The sequence below is a fragment of the Trichosurus vulpecula genome, chromosome 4, assembly GCF_011100635.1.
Source record: "Trichosurus vulpecula isolate mTriVul1 chromosome 4, mTriVul1.pri, whole genome shotgun sequence".
In the NCBI taxonomy this organism is placed as follows: Eukaryota; Metazoa; Chordata; class Mammalia; order Diprotodontia; family Phalangeridae; genus Trichosurus; species Trichosurus vulpecula.
Window position 1 is genome coordinate 128382915 of NC_050576.1, and position 15237 is coordinate 128398151.

The following is a 15237-nucleotide window of genomic DNA, read 5'->3' on the forward strand; positions in this document are numbered from 1 at the left end:
TGTGTTTGCAGAAACGACTCAACAGGGGCCCATTCTCTTTCCAAAGCGTAGTGAAGAACAGGTAAAGCTGCTGGACTGTGTACCTAGCAGGCAGGACAGAACAGAGCAGGGGAGGGCTGCCCTCATCTGCTGGCTCTAGAGGTCACAGACTTCATGCTCTTTCTTCCCACATTCAACACCAAGCCAGCTGGAGACTGCTTGTAGCTTCTATCAGTGCCAATTTTGTCACCCTAGCTCACTTCACTCACACCACCTTCCCTGTGGACATAGCACCTTCCAGTGGATACTGTGCACCCTTACTCCAAAGACTGTCATTCTGAACTGTCCTCCTGTTTTTCGGCAGGACCAGTGACAAAGAGTGGCAATGTGCAATAGTAGAAAGAACCTTTGATGTAGAACCAGACCTAGGTTCAGATTTTGCCCCATATGCTTACAAGCTGTTGTGTCCTTGGGCAAGTCATCTAATTCTCTGAGCCTCAGTTTCCTCGTCTGTAAAATGAGTTTGGATTCACTGGCCTTTACTATCTCTTCCAATACTATTTGCGATCCTAGAAACCTGAAGACTTTCTTTCCAACCTCTGGCCTCAACTGGGAAATAGTAAAATATGGTTTGGAGGGAGCTGTAATCTTTTTTTTTGCAGGATGAAGTGCAAAAATTGAGGTGATCATTTCAACAAATATTTATTGAACCTCTGCTCTGTCCAAAGCAGTGTGCTAAAAGCTGGGAATACAAAGCTTGCCCTGGGGCAACAGGAGTGAGGTGGAAGTTCTAAGTTGCCTTACCTTTTTATCTGTGGAAAATAGTTGAATAAATGAAACCTACTGTCAATGTAACCAAATGATTACTTTGCTTCTATGGAGTGTTCTAAAGTCTCCTGATACTTACAAAATTAGAATTTTCCTACTTCAAATCTTGTTTGTCAACCAGTCTGGTTATGGGCTAAGAATAATTTTTAAGAACTCTCAAAATATCCTACCTTTTTAGAAATTCTACAATGAATTATATAGCCTGTTAATCCTACAAGACTTTTTTTCACTACAAAGTAGAATTAATACCTTTGAATAAAAGAAGGCAAAAATGATGGCTTACAAAGAACAAATACAACTTCACTATTTCAGAATCTCCTTGGCCATGGTTAGATTTTGCATGCATGTAAAAATAAGTGAAAAAGCATTTAGTAAGGGTTTATTATGTGCCAAGTAACTGGGCTCAGCTCTAAGGATCAAATAGAAAAAGCAAACAGCCCCTGCTCTCAAAGAACTCTTATTCTAATTCAGAGAGGCAACTCACCTAAGAACATTCTGCAGCAAGTCAGATAGCAATGCCTGGAGGTCTGGAGAACAGAAAAGCAGGACAAATAGTAAAATCTGTGGTCTTTAAGGTACTGTGGCCAGGCAGAAGGTGAGACTCCATGATCCATCATCTTACTAGAAGCTTTGTCATTAGAATCCCTGTTCATCCAAGCAGTTTGGACAGGGTTTCTTCCTTTTAGGAGAGGGACTAAGGGGAGGATCAGCATCAAGGGGGAGGGAGGCTCAGGATGTAGCATCTACTAGGAGGGGAAAAGAAAGGAACACTGGCAGGAAGGTTGGGGAGAAGAGCTCTTCACAACACCTACTCCTGCTGGGTCCTCTGGTTAATAAGACCTCCACAAGTGATTGACAAATTTAAATTCTCATTTGCCCCAACTCTTTCTTCATCTTGTGGGCTGAGTGTTGGTGTTTTCTTCCAGCCACCTATTTCTTGTTCCCTAATACTTACACTTAAACTGATCCGATATCTTGGACTGTATCATTAAAAGCACCCTTCACATATCAACACAAACCCCTGAGTAGTGTAGTGGATAGGGCATTGATCTTGTAGTTCTGTGTTCAAATCCCACCTGTGTAAACCTAGCCAAGTCATTTCACTGCTCTGTGCCTCAGTTTCTTCATCTGTAAAATGGGGGAATTTGATTCAAGTAACTTCTAAGGTCCCTTATAGCTCTAAATATATGATTCTTTGATCCTTGGTGATCTCTACAATGGAACACTAGTGGTTCATAACCTGTAAAAGGAGAGAACATCACTGTCACTCAGTTTCTGAAAAAGGGCTTCACTAAGAGAGGGGAGCCAAAATGGTGGAGAAAAGGCAACAACTCACCTGAGCTCTCCCCAAAACTTCTCTGAATACCCTTAAATAATGCCATAAAACAATTCCTGGAACAGTAGAACCCACAAAAGGAGAAGATGAAATACTTTTCCAGCCAAAGACAACCTAGAAGGTTAGCAAGAAAAATCTGTCACACCTGAGTGAGAGGGTAGCACAGTCCAGTGCTGGCCTTGCCAGCCCTAGCAAAGGAGGAGCAGGCCTTGGGATTCACTGAATCAGTAGCGGCAGTAACAGGGTTGAATAACTGATCAGAAGGAGATTACAGAGGTCTCTCTGCTAGCTCTGGGGGCAGGACTCTATTGTTTTGCCCATACTTAGATCTGGGTCAAGGTTTTGGGCCTCAGTTCCACAGCACGGAGGAGCACTAGCATACCAGAGCTTGTGGCCACAGTGGAGCAGGGACCCTTGTCACAGTTACAGGGCAGAAATGAGTGGGACCAGAGCTTGGGTTATGAGAGTGGTAAATGAACCTCCCCTTAGATCACACCACCTTAGAAGAACTGAAAACTTACAGGTCTCTAGAAGCACCTCTGAAAACAGCTGCACAAAACCCTGAATTTTGATAGTGCACCCTCCCTTCTGGAAGCAGAGCCCCACTTTAAAAAAGAATTCAAAGTCAAGAAATATACTAGAAAAATAAGCAAACAAGAGGAAAAACATTCTGACTACAGAAAGTTACTGGGAAGTTACTACAGAAAGTGACAAAGGAAGATTAAAACACACTCAGAAAAAGATAACAAAGTCAAAACTCCAACATCCAAAGCCTCCAAGAAAATATGAATTGGTCTTAGGCCATGGAAGACCTCAAAAAGTATTTTGAAAATTAAGTAAGAGAGGTAAAGAAAAAGCTGGGAGGAGAAATGAAAGTGATGCAAGAAAATAATGAAAAAAGGGGAAAACAGCTTGGTGAAAGAGACACACACAAAAAAATACTGAAGAAAATAACACCTTAAAAACAGAATAGGCCAAATGGTAAAAATAAAATAAAATAAAAAGTACAAAAAGCCAATGAGGAGAAGAATGCCCTGTAAAGTAGAACTGGCCAAATGGAAAAAGAGGCACGAAAGCTCACTGAAGAAAATAATTCCTTAAAAAAATAGAATTGAGCAAATGGAGGCTAATGACTTTATGAAAAATCAAGAAACAATGAGAAAAAACCAAAAGAATGAAAAAATAGAAGACAATGTAAAATATCTCATTGGAAAAACAACTGACCTAGAAAACAGATCCAGGAGAGATAACTTTAAAATTATTGGATTACCTGAAAGCCATGATCAGAAAAAGAGTCTAGACATCATCTTTCAAGAAATTATCAAGGAAAACTACTTCAATATTCTCAGAGGGTAAAATAGAAATTGAAAGAATCCACCAATCACCTCCTGAAAGAGATCCCAAAATGAAAACTCCCAGGAATATTATAGCAACAATTATAACCAAAAATCTTCCAAAACTGAGTATAACCCTTTGGGGGGGGGGGGAAATGGGCACTTAATGAAATAAAGAAGTTTCAAGCATTCTTGATAAAAAGACCAGAGCTGAATAGAAAATTTGACTTTCAGATACAAGACTGAAGAGAAGCATAAAAAGGTAAACAAGAAAGGGAAATCATAAAGGACTTAATAAGGTTAAACTATTTACATTCCTACATAGAAAAATGATACTTGTAACTCATAAAAACTTTCTCATTATTAAGGCAGTTAGGAGTACGTATAGACAGAGGGCACAGATGTGAACTGAATATGAAGGAATGATATCTAAAAAAATAAAATGAAGAGGTGAGAGAGGAATGTACTGGGGGAAAGGGAGAAGTGGAATGGGGTGGATTATCTCACATAAAAGACGCAAGAAAAAGCTTTTACAATGGAGGGGAAGAGGGGGAAGATTAGGGGGAGTGAGCGAACCTCACCCTCATCAGAATTGGCTGAAAGAGGGAATAACATATACACTCAATTGGGAATAGAAATCTATCTTACCCTACAGAAAAGTAGGAGGGGAAGGGGATAAGAGAAGGGAAGGGGGGTGTGATAGAAGGGAGGGCAGATTGGAGGAGGTAGTGGCCAGAAGCAAAACATTTTTGAGGAGGGACAGGGTGAAAGGAGAAAGAGAATAGAATACGGGGGAGGGGGGCGAATAGGATGGAGGGAAATACACTTAGCAATTGTAATTGTGAAAAAAATTGAAGCAAGGTTCCTGATAAAAGCCTCATTTATCAAATGAGAACTAAGTCAAATTTACAAAAATAAGAGCCATTCTCCAACTGATAAATGACCAACAGATATAAATAATTTTCAGATGAAGTAATTATAGCCATATGAAAAAATGTTCTAAATCACTATTGATTGGAGAAATGCAAAAAATTAAAGCAATTCTGAGGTACTATCTCATACCTATTAGACTGGCTTATAGGACAAAAAAGAAAATGACCAGTGTTGGAGGGGATGTGGGAAAAATGAGACATTAATGCACAGTTAGTGGAGTTGTGAACTGATTCAACCATTCTTTAGAGCAATTTGGAACTATGTCCAAAGGGCTACAAAACCATGCCTACCCTTTGATCTAGCAATACCACTGCTAGGTCTGTATCCAAAAAGATATAAAAAACAAAAAGGAAAAAGGCCTATATGTACAGAAAGATTTACAGCAGTTCTTTTCCAGTGGCAAAAAAATTGGAAATTGAGGATATGCCCATCATTTGGGGAATGGCTGAACAAATTGTGCTATGTGATTGTGATAGAATACTATTGTGCTATAAGAAATAATGAGCAGGATGCTCTTAGAAAAACCTGGAAAGATTTACGTGAGGTGATGCAAAGTGAAATGTGTTGTGTACAAAGTAACAACAATAGTGTAAGATGATTAGCTATTCTCATCAATATAGAGATCCAAGATAACTCTGACAGACTTATGATGAAAAATTTTATCCACCTCCAGAGAAAAAACTAATGGTATCTAAATACAGATTGAAGCATACTTTTTAAAACTTTCTTCATTTTTCTTGAGTTTTTTTTTGGTCTATGTTTCCTTTCACAATATGACTAATATGGGAATGTGTTTTGCATGACTACACATGTATAACCTACATTCAATTACTTGCCTTCTCAATGACGGGAGTTAGAAGGGAGGAAGGGAGAGAATTTGAAACTCAAAGTTTTAAAAATGAATGTTAAAAATTGTTTTTTACATGTAACTGGGAGAAAATTATATACTAAATAATTTTTTAGAAATAAAAGCCAAAAAAAGGCGCTTCATTAAGGAGTAAATTCGTTTGGTCTCTGGCTTACTCAGTTGTATATTTCAATTGAACAAACATTTCTTAAATGTCTATTACATTCAAGGCACCATGCTGTCTACTAGGGATTACAAAATTGATAAGTGACAGAGTCTCTGCCCTTACAGAAGCTTGGTTATAATACGATACAGACAAAATAAAGAAATATAAGTAAAATGGGATAAAGGCAAAGAAGAGGTCTAGACAAGTTGCTACAAGAAATGGGAAGAAAAGATATTGGGACTTCAGCTTCCTCATCTGTAAAGGAGTAAAGTTGGACTAGGTGACCCTTAAGATCTTCTAGCTCTTTAGCCATGATCCAACTGGATTAGGGAAGGCAGTGACTCAGGAAGAGAAGAATTCTAGCAGAGATGAGAGGGGACTAGTGTTCCTTCAAGAATCAAGGGGAGCTTGCATCAATAACACCTGGAGGCAAGAAACCACAAAATAAGATAAAAGTATAGCTCATAGTCCAGTTTGGCTGGAATAGAGTTCATGAAGAGAAGTAGAATGAAAGGCTGGAAAGGCAAGTTGAAGCCAAATTGTGAAGGGCAATGATAGACCACAAAGTTTGGATTGTTTATTCTCTTTTATATTTATATTTTTCTATGTAAATTTTTCTTTAATAAATTTATTATTAATTTATTTTAAACTTTTTTACTGTATCCTCTTGACAGTGGGGAACCACTAAAGCCTTTTAATAGGGCAGCATTGTCAGAGTTTGTGAATCAGGAAGAGAATTTTAGTAACTGTGGTGGATGTTGGAGATGAGACATTGGAATTAAAGGAGACCAGACTGTTACCATAACCATGAAAGTGTAAATTTCAATTTTAGCAAAGTGAGTGGAGAGGAATGAACAGATACAAGATGTTATGGAGATAGACATGATAGCACTTGACAAATGACCCAATGTGGGGGGGGTGGGTGAGGGAGACAAAATCTCAGAGTGAGATGCTAGGGATGCAAAATGTTGTATGTACTGTCAGATGTACTGTATTACTTTTGCTCTTTATCATAAGAGAGTTCTTTTGGTTGGGAGGTGGTGAAGATGAATAGGCTATCTGAAAAAAAAAATGATTATGATGTAAAACAAAATCCATTAACAAAATTTATTTTTAAAAATAAAATTACTCCAGAGTTTCCAACCCTGGGTAACTGAAAGAATCATGATGCCATAAAAACAAATGGAGAATTTGGGAAGGTTGTTGCTGTTTGTCCTTTGTTTTCGAAGAGGACCAATGACATCATGGGTTGTCTTAACTTGCTCAGGAATTGGATTTAAATGAGGCAGAGTTGCACAAAGTTGCCCAGGTTTTGGGAGGAAAATAATGGATGCAAGAAAAAGGTGCAGTGATTAATTAATTGACCCAGTATCTATTTTTTATTGAACCTTCACAATGGCCTGACTTCTTTAGGGCTTACAAGACAAATATGAGTCACAGCCACCCATGCCCTGGAGGAGCCTCTATTTTCACTGGCGAGGCAGCACTAACATCAGTTTGAGGAATTTCAGTCTATGTTAATATCATATCTTTAAATGGCCACACATAGTATTTTTGATACCTGTGTGTTGCGACAATTTGGCTAGAAGTTCCTGTGGGGATGAAAGACCAACACAAGCCCAACAACAAGAATGCTGCCAGCACAGGTTCTTTTAATCTGCTTTACTAAGGAAAGTAGTGTTAAGGGGTTAACAATCTTATTTCAATCCAACATAGAAATATATCATTCACTTAGTTCAGGGGAAAAAGCCAGCACCCTGAACTTCAGAGCAAATACAAATGAATAACAAATATATATTATAAATAGAACAAATACAATTCATAGTTATCAAGAAACCATCAACATCTGGGTGAGCTGGAAGGCTCTAAGAGTGGCTGCCCAGAGTCCCGTGCCTCCAGGAGTGAGAGCCTCTGCAAATAGCTCTGTTCTCTCTTTTTATGCACTCTTTAGCCATCATTAAACATCATCTGAGCCACCAGAACTTAGGCTCCTACTATTGGCTCTGGTCTTAGCAACTCCCCTTAGGACCTTGAGGGCTTCCTGCCCACATAGGCTTAGCACCTAGTAGATAGGGGTTTGGGCCTGGGGCTTTGCACCTAGTAAGGTTCAATCAAAGACACTTAATTAATCTATCATTCTAAAACAGTAAGAAAGTCCCACCTTAGTTATCAATGCACTGTGTCATTACATTTTAAAGATTTTAGAAAGGAAAAATATCACCACTGGAAATTTTTTTCAAAGAATTCACCTCACCTAGAACACTATAAAAGAACACAATTCAAGGTGCAGTATATAGATTTGATCACTAGATTGTATACTAGAGCAGTGGGCTCCAAATGGGGACCATGGCAAGATATTAAGGGTTGTGTGATCAACCAGTTAGACTAAGGGAGGATGGGTTAAACTCCACACTTCCCCATGATCAACAATCATAAGACCATCTCCAATACCCATACCTATCTTTATCCCCCAATACTTCCCCATTTCAACCCCTTCCTTTGCTTACATAGCAAGGTCCCAACCTTCCTTGTTCTGAGCCTAGACATTTGTTCCCCAGGGCAATTATAACTTAACTGCCACCCAGACATCCACAGTAGTAGCTATATAGGTGCCATTGGGCAAAGTCCTACCCAACATACCAATCCACTACTCCCCCCACCCCAGATCATGTTGTTGCTAGGACAAATATCCATTGGATTATGGACTCTGCCCACTATGACCTGTGAATGAGAGTCTAACCCCTGCAATTTAATCTTGGGAAAGATAGAGTGAGTTGAACAGGATGAACATGGAGGAGTTGACATCTGTTTCAAAGATCTCTTTAAATTGTCTTCTCCTAAACCTATTCCTCTGCTGAACTTCCTTATTACTGGTGAATGGACCACCACCATTCCAGTGAGCCAGATTCAAACCTTGGGGTCATCTTAACTCTTCCCTCTCTCACCTTACATATCTAATCAACTGCCAAATGTCATCTCTCTCTCCACAATATTGCCTATATCTAACCCCCCTCTCCCTATTCCCATAGTCACCATCCTAGCTAAGGATCTCATTGTCTCTCACCTGGGCTATTACAATAACTTCCTAATTGGTTTCCTTCCACTTCACCCTCAACCCTACTCTCTAGACTTCCTCCTTCTCAATAGCCACCTTGCCCATATGTGAGTACCTTTCCCCTTTGCCATATCATCTTTCCATCTCCTCTTTATGTGCTGTTTTCCCCAATTAGAATGTAAGCTCCTTGAGGGTAGAGACTTCCTTGTTTGTTTGTATGACCAGACCTTAGCACATTAAAAACTTAATGAACTTAATGAATGCTCTTACCTCGCTCTCTCTCTCTCTCTCTCTCTCGATATATATATATATATATAAAACTGACAAAGTTATTTTCCTTAAGTACAGGTCTGAACTATGTCACTTTCCTACTTAGTAACCCACACAGACACCCCGTTGATTCTAGTTCCAACGATTATTTCATCATTACCTCATCCTTTTCTAATTCCTATTTCTGTGTAAATTTTATGATCTACTTCATTATTAATAATACAATAGTACTTGTCTATGGGGTAGGGGAGGATTCAGTTCCCACCCATCCTGAATGATGATATGTTAATATGTTAACAAGGTATGGTAACGTCCCTTTAGAAAATTTCTCTAAGTCAGAAGAAGCAATGACAAGGCTCCTGGAGTCAGTTTGGTAGTTTGGGATAGGTAGAAGAGAAAGCCAGCAGTAGGGAAGAACCTAGCTCTTCAGCTCTCGGTGGAAGAAGAAGGGATTTTCTCTCCTCCCATGCCCCTCATTCATGGTATCTAGCAGTGAAGCTACTTGGCCAGCAGGAGACACTCCATCCAGCAATAAGAGAGTCAGTCGGAGAAAGTTTGAAACGAGCTGAGGGTGGATAGAGACACACCTCCAAAAAGACTCAGCTACAGAGAAGCTGTCCCTTCAGGCTAGAAGCATCTTCAAGGACCATGACCCCCGGCAGAAAAGTAGAGAGAGATGCCTACGCACTCAACAAAGGGTTCTGGCCCTGGCAGTTGAAAATGGTCCGCAGATAGGACACCATAAAACAATAAAGGACTTCTAGACTCTTCAGCGCCACGGACAGAGAGTTAGGCGACACAAGGGTTCGAGGGCTGACCGTGCAGTCAGGAATGTCAAATCCTACTTCTGACATTTGCTAGCTCTGGGATTCTGGGCAAAACACTTAACCTTTCCCTGCCTCAGTTGTCTTATCTGTAAAATGGATATGATAATAGCATGTACCTCCCAAGATTGTTGTAAGGATAAAATGGGTTAATATTTATAAAGAGTTTTGCAAACCTTAAAGTACTATATAAGTGGTAGCTATCATTATTATTAATGCTTGCCAGATTGCTTCCCCATACGTGTTTCAGGTAGGTGGTGCAGTAAATAGAGTGCCGGTCCTGGTGTCAGGAGGACCTAAGTTCAAATTCTGCCTCAGATACTTAGCTGTGTGACCCTGGGCAAGTCACTTAATGCTGTTTGCCTCAGTTTCCTTATTTGTAAAATGAGCTGGAGAAGGAAATGACAAACCATTCCTGTATCTTTGCCAAGAAAACCCTAAATGGGATCACAAAGAGTTGGACACTATAAAATTGCTCAATACCGTGTCTCAAATGGTTTTCACCTAGCTGGCGGGCAGCTAGGTGACACAATGGATAAAGCACTGGGCCTGGAGTCAGGAAGGCCTGAGTTCAAATTTGACCTCAGACACTTAATAGCTATGTGACCCTGGCCCAGTCCCTTGACCTCTGTCTGTTTCAGTTTCCTCAACTATAAAATGGGAATATAACAGCACCTTCCTCTTAGGGTTGTTGTTAGGATACAATGAGATAATATTTATAAAGCATTTAGCACAGAGCTTGGCACATAGTAGGTGTTTAACAAATGCGTGTTTTCTTCCTTTCTGCTAGATGGGAGACCAAATAGTTAGAGTGACAGAAAAAAAGGCATTCCTATTTTTGGACCAGATGTGTGATTAAAAAAAACCCCAACATTCCATACCTTTGCAATATAAGAAACAATGAGCAGGATGCTCTCAGAAAAACCTGAAAAGACTTACTTGAACTGATTCAAAGTGAAATGAGCAGAACCAGGAAAATGTTGTCTATACCAGCAGCAACACGATATGGTAAACAATTGTGAATGACTTAGCTATTTTTGGCAATGCAATGATCCAAGACAATTCTGAAGGACTTATGATGAAAAACGCTATCCATCTGCAAAGAAAAAATGTGATGTAGTCTGAATAAAGATCAAAGCGTACTCTTTCTTTACTTTCTTTATTTTTCTTGCGGGGTTTTGTCCGTGTTTTCTTTCACAACATCACTAACATGGAAATATGTTTTGCATGACTGCACATGTGTAACTTCATCAAATTGCTTGCTTTCTCAATGAAAGGGAGAGGGGAAGAAGTGAGGGAGAGAATTTGGAACTCAAAAAAAATTTAATGAATGTTAAAAATTATTTCTACATGTAATTGGGGGGAAAAAGAAAAAAAATTAAATAAAATGACATTCCATTGGCATGGGGAACTCCTGATGAAGAAATCACCTCAAGGAATGCGAATGGCCACCCACTGTGCTCATTGTTTGAAATAGTTTCCTTGACTTGGCAAGTGTCATCCAGCCTGTATGTGGAATCACAAGCTTGAACCCAGTTCTTCCTGACTTAAGAGTCAGGCTTTCTATCCATCCTTACTTATACCTACTCCATTATTTGGCTTTTAATCCCTTCAAGGTTCCCTGTCCTTAAAAATGCCCTCGCTATGCACTATGCATTCTTTTCAAAGGGTCTGTCCAAACATTGTGAGAGGTGTCTTCTCCTCTACTTTAACTATTCTCTCCCTCATCTTACTGACCCCAGAATAGCCACTCTATGTTCTCTCAACACTTGGCTGGGTAATCAAAGGAAGACTGAGAGTTGGCAAGTCCTCCGTTCAAAGCCTGCCTCTGACCCTAACAAGATATATTATTGTAGGCAGATCTCTTAATCTCTCTCTAAGCCTCTGTTTCCTCCTTTGTAAAATGGGGATAATAATATCAAGAGGCATTGTCACACAGTGGATAAAGAGTTAGATTTAAGAGTCAGAAAAAAAAAATCTTAGTTCCAGTTCTGCTTACAGAATACATACTGGCTATGTCAGCAAGTCACTCTCACCAAGAGTCCGCCCACATCAGTGAAATCACAGGCAGGGTTCTCTCTCCTTTCCCGCACCCCTAAAAAAGTACCTGTCTCGAAGGATTGTACTCAAGATAATGTTTCTAAAGCACTTCATAAACTTCCAAGTGCTATACAGAGTGTTTAAATTATCAAAGCCTAAAACTGCACTAAGACTTTTGGGACACCCTGTCTAAATGTCAACCTGTATTATTGTCTGAACCACATCAAACTGTATTTATTTCTGTTTCCTTGGCATTTTTTAAGGTTATCATCTTGCAATATCATCTTCTCCACCACTTGGATGAATAGCTAGCTCTTTTAGGAGGGACTATAGTGTTCTCTGTCCTTTCACACAATACCACTTACTTATAGTGCTTTTGCACACAGTGGGTGTTTAATACATGTCACTGACTCTTTATCATTAAACCCACCTCAGAGTAAATCCGATGTGCAAAGATATCTGTTATTTCAGAGCACAGAGCAAATACCTGGTACTGAGAAAATAATTCCAGTTGGTGAAATTTGGGACATGGGAAGAAAAAAAAGAGTCCAACAAAAGAACATATTCTGAGCTCTTAGCATTTCCATTTAATTATGAATTTGATACATTTTTTATTAACTTTAAGCCCTTGCCTCTGAGTAACAATATTTGGTTCAGAGATAATCAAACAACCTTCTGGGCAAGCAGGCACAGTAATATCACCTTCCTCACTCAACCTTCCCTTTCAGTTGTCTTGCAAGTAAAAGGTAAACTAATACTTTGTTATATTTTCAGCTGTTAATTAAAATGGAAATCATGTGACTTTGATTCATCAATGGATCTATGATCTCATCTATGCTGCAACTCATTCCTGTAATTCAGATTGCATACAGTCACAGCCTATGTGACCCTTGTCCATATTCTCCAATAGTGGTTCTACCAAATGTACTAGGGCCCTTCCTCAAGTTCTGCCAGTGTGTAAATGAAAATAGAACATGTAAATCATCCACTTGTTATGCCTTGCCTGTGCCCCATATATTTCAGAGGTCATAAAGATAGAGATCTGCAGCTAGAAGGGACCTCAGAGACCATCAATTTCAATTCCTTTGTAGATGAGGAAATCCAGACCAGAGAAGTTGTGATTTGCCAGAGGACACACATGAGTAATACACATTAGAAGAAGAATCTGAACCCAAGTCAATTAACTCAAGACCAGGTGGCTCTTTCCACTGGATTATGTTGGTATAGTTGTTCAATTGTGTCCAACTCTTCATGACTCTATTTGGGGTTTTCTTGGCAAAGATACTGGAATGGTTTTCATTTCCTTGTCTAGCTTGTTTTACGAATGAGGTAATCAAGGTTCAGTGACTTGCCCAGGGTCACATAGCTAGTATGTGTCTGAGGTGTATTTGAGCTCAGGTCTTCCTGACTCCATGCCTGGCACTCTATCCCCTGCACCACCTAGCTGGATTATACCACCTCCCTTTATGCTTCTTCACTTGAGCAGTTGTTGGCTAGCACATTCTTCATAGGCTACTAATACCCACCATGCATTTGGGTGTTCCACAATTTTAATTCGTCAGACTGTTGTATTCCATACTTTGCATCAATATAGCACCACACAAAGAGTTTTGTTGTTAAAAAGAGAAAGAGAAAAGAGAAGATAAGAGAAGGGGAGGAGGAGAAAGAGAGAAAGAGGTCTTTGGGGAAGAAGTTTGGGGTCATTATAAGTACAATGCAATTTCCTAAATCCACCCACTTTCTTTATCCTGTCCAATTTGGGGCCCAGACCAACATCCATTCGGTATCTATCCAATTAATAGACCAAATCTCTGGGTTTATGTATGCTTGAAAAAAAAGTTTTTGCCATCTTCATGGAGGATTACAGTAAAGAGCCTGGAGGGATGAAGGATTTCCTAGAGCTGGTGATGCCCTACAGATGCTTCTGTTTGTGCATGATTTATGAATCAAATGACCTCACTTCAGGGATCATCAATCTTAAAGTAACGCAGAGCCTCCTAAATGAGAGCTCCTTTAAGGACTAGTGCTTTCCCTAGGTTACTTATCTCCAGTTTATCCTGTACATAGCTTGTACAGAATTGTTTGCATGTTGTCTCCCTCATGGACTGTAAGCTCCCCAAGGGCAGGAACTGTCTTTTGCCTTTCTTCATATCTCCAGAGCTTAGCACAGTGCCTGGCACATAGTTGGTGCTTAATAAATGGTTATTGACTAAACTGACACAATCACTCGAGTCCATCTGAACTATTTACAACGGAAAAACCAAGTGAAGGAAGAATGTCTATTGTTTAGCCTATGATATGATATGTATGATGACAGAAATGTTCACGTTTTCTTGAACAGCCTGGCCTTATCCTGTGCCAACTTGGCTTCCTTGTCTCACTTTCTAATCATTCCACGATTTTTTCTTAAAAAACAAAAGTCGTCACATACTCTATCTCAATACTACCCACACTTTTGCAGAGTCATGACCTAAACTAGTTGTAGCTATACCGGCTGTAAATCCATCAGGCACATAGGGAACCCACAGATAGAGCACTGGATTGGGAGTCTAGGAGAACTGAGTTCCAATCTTACCTCAAACATTTACTAGTTGTATGATCCTAGGCAAGTCGCTAGGCAAGACTCAGTTTCCACCTCTATAAAATGAGAGGTTGGAGCCAATAAACTCTAAATCTATGGTCTTACTGCCAAGAATGCTGAATCCCTAGGTGCAAGATTAATCAGGCTTACCATTGAATTTTTTATTTCTGGCTGAATTTTGTCTTGCTGTCTTTTGCAAGGTTGCATGAGGCTTTTTCACACATATTTGTTTTCAGGGAAGAGCTGTCCATCAGTGATCATATTGTATGCTAAATACTGTGAACTTAATTTTGCAATATGAAGAAAAGGTCCATGTCAGATAGTGGGGAAAGCACTGGATTTCAAGCCAAAAGGATCTGAATTCAAATCCTGACTCTCCTACTTACTATTACAATGACCACTTGTCTGGATCTCAGATTTCTTTTCTCTAAAATGAAAGGGGTTGAACTAGATTGTCTTTAAGGTTCCTTCCATATCTGAAGCTCTATGGCCTAATCCTACAATTTTAGGACAGCTAGGTGACACAATAGATAAAGTACTGGGCCTGGAGTCAGGAAGACTTATCTTCCTGAGTTCAAATCTGGTCGCAGACACTTATAAGCTTTGTGACCCTGGGCAAATCATTTAACTCTGTTTGCCTCGGTTTCCTCATCTGTAAAATGAGCTGGAGAAGGAAATGGCAAACCACTCCGGTATCTTTGCCAGGAAAACCCCAAATGGGGTCATGAAGAGTCAGATATGACTGAAATGACTCAACAACAACAACAAGCCTATAGTTTAACTAAATGGAAAATCTGTGGGAAATGACTATTATGTGTGGTCCCCCCCCAACCCCAAATGAGCTTACAATTTCAATGAGGGAGAAAGGCACATTATTAAAGTTTCAAACAAATATATATATATATATATATATACACACACACACACACACACATATATATGTATATATACATATACATATATACATACATATATATGTATATATACATACACACACACACACACACACACACACACACACACACACACACAAATGTAGAAGTT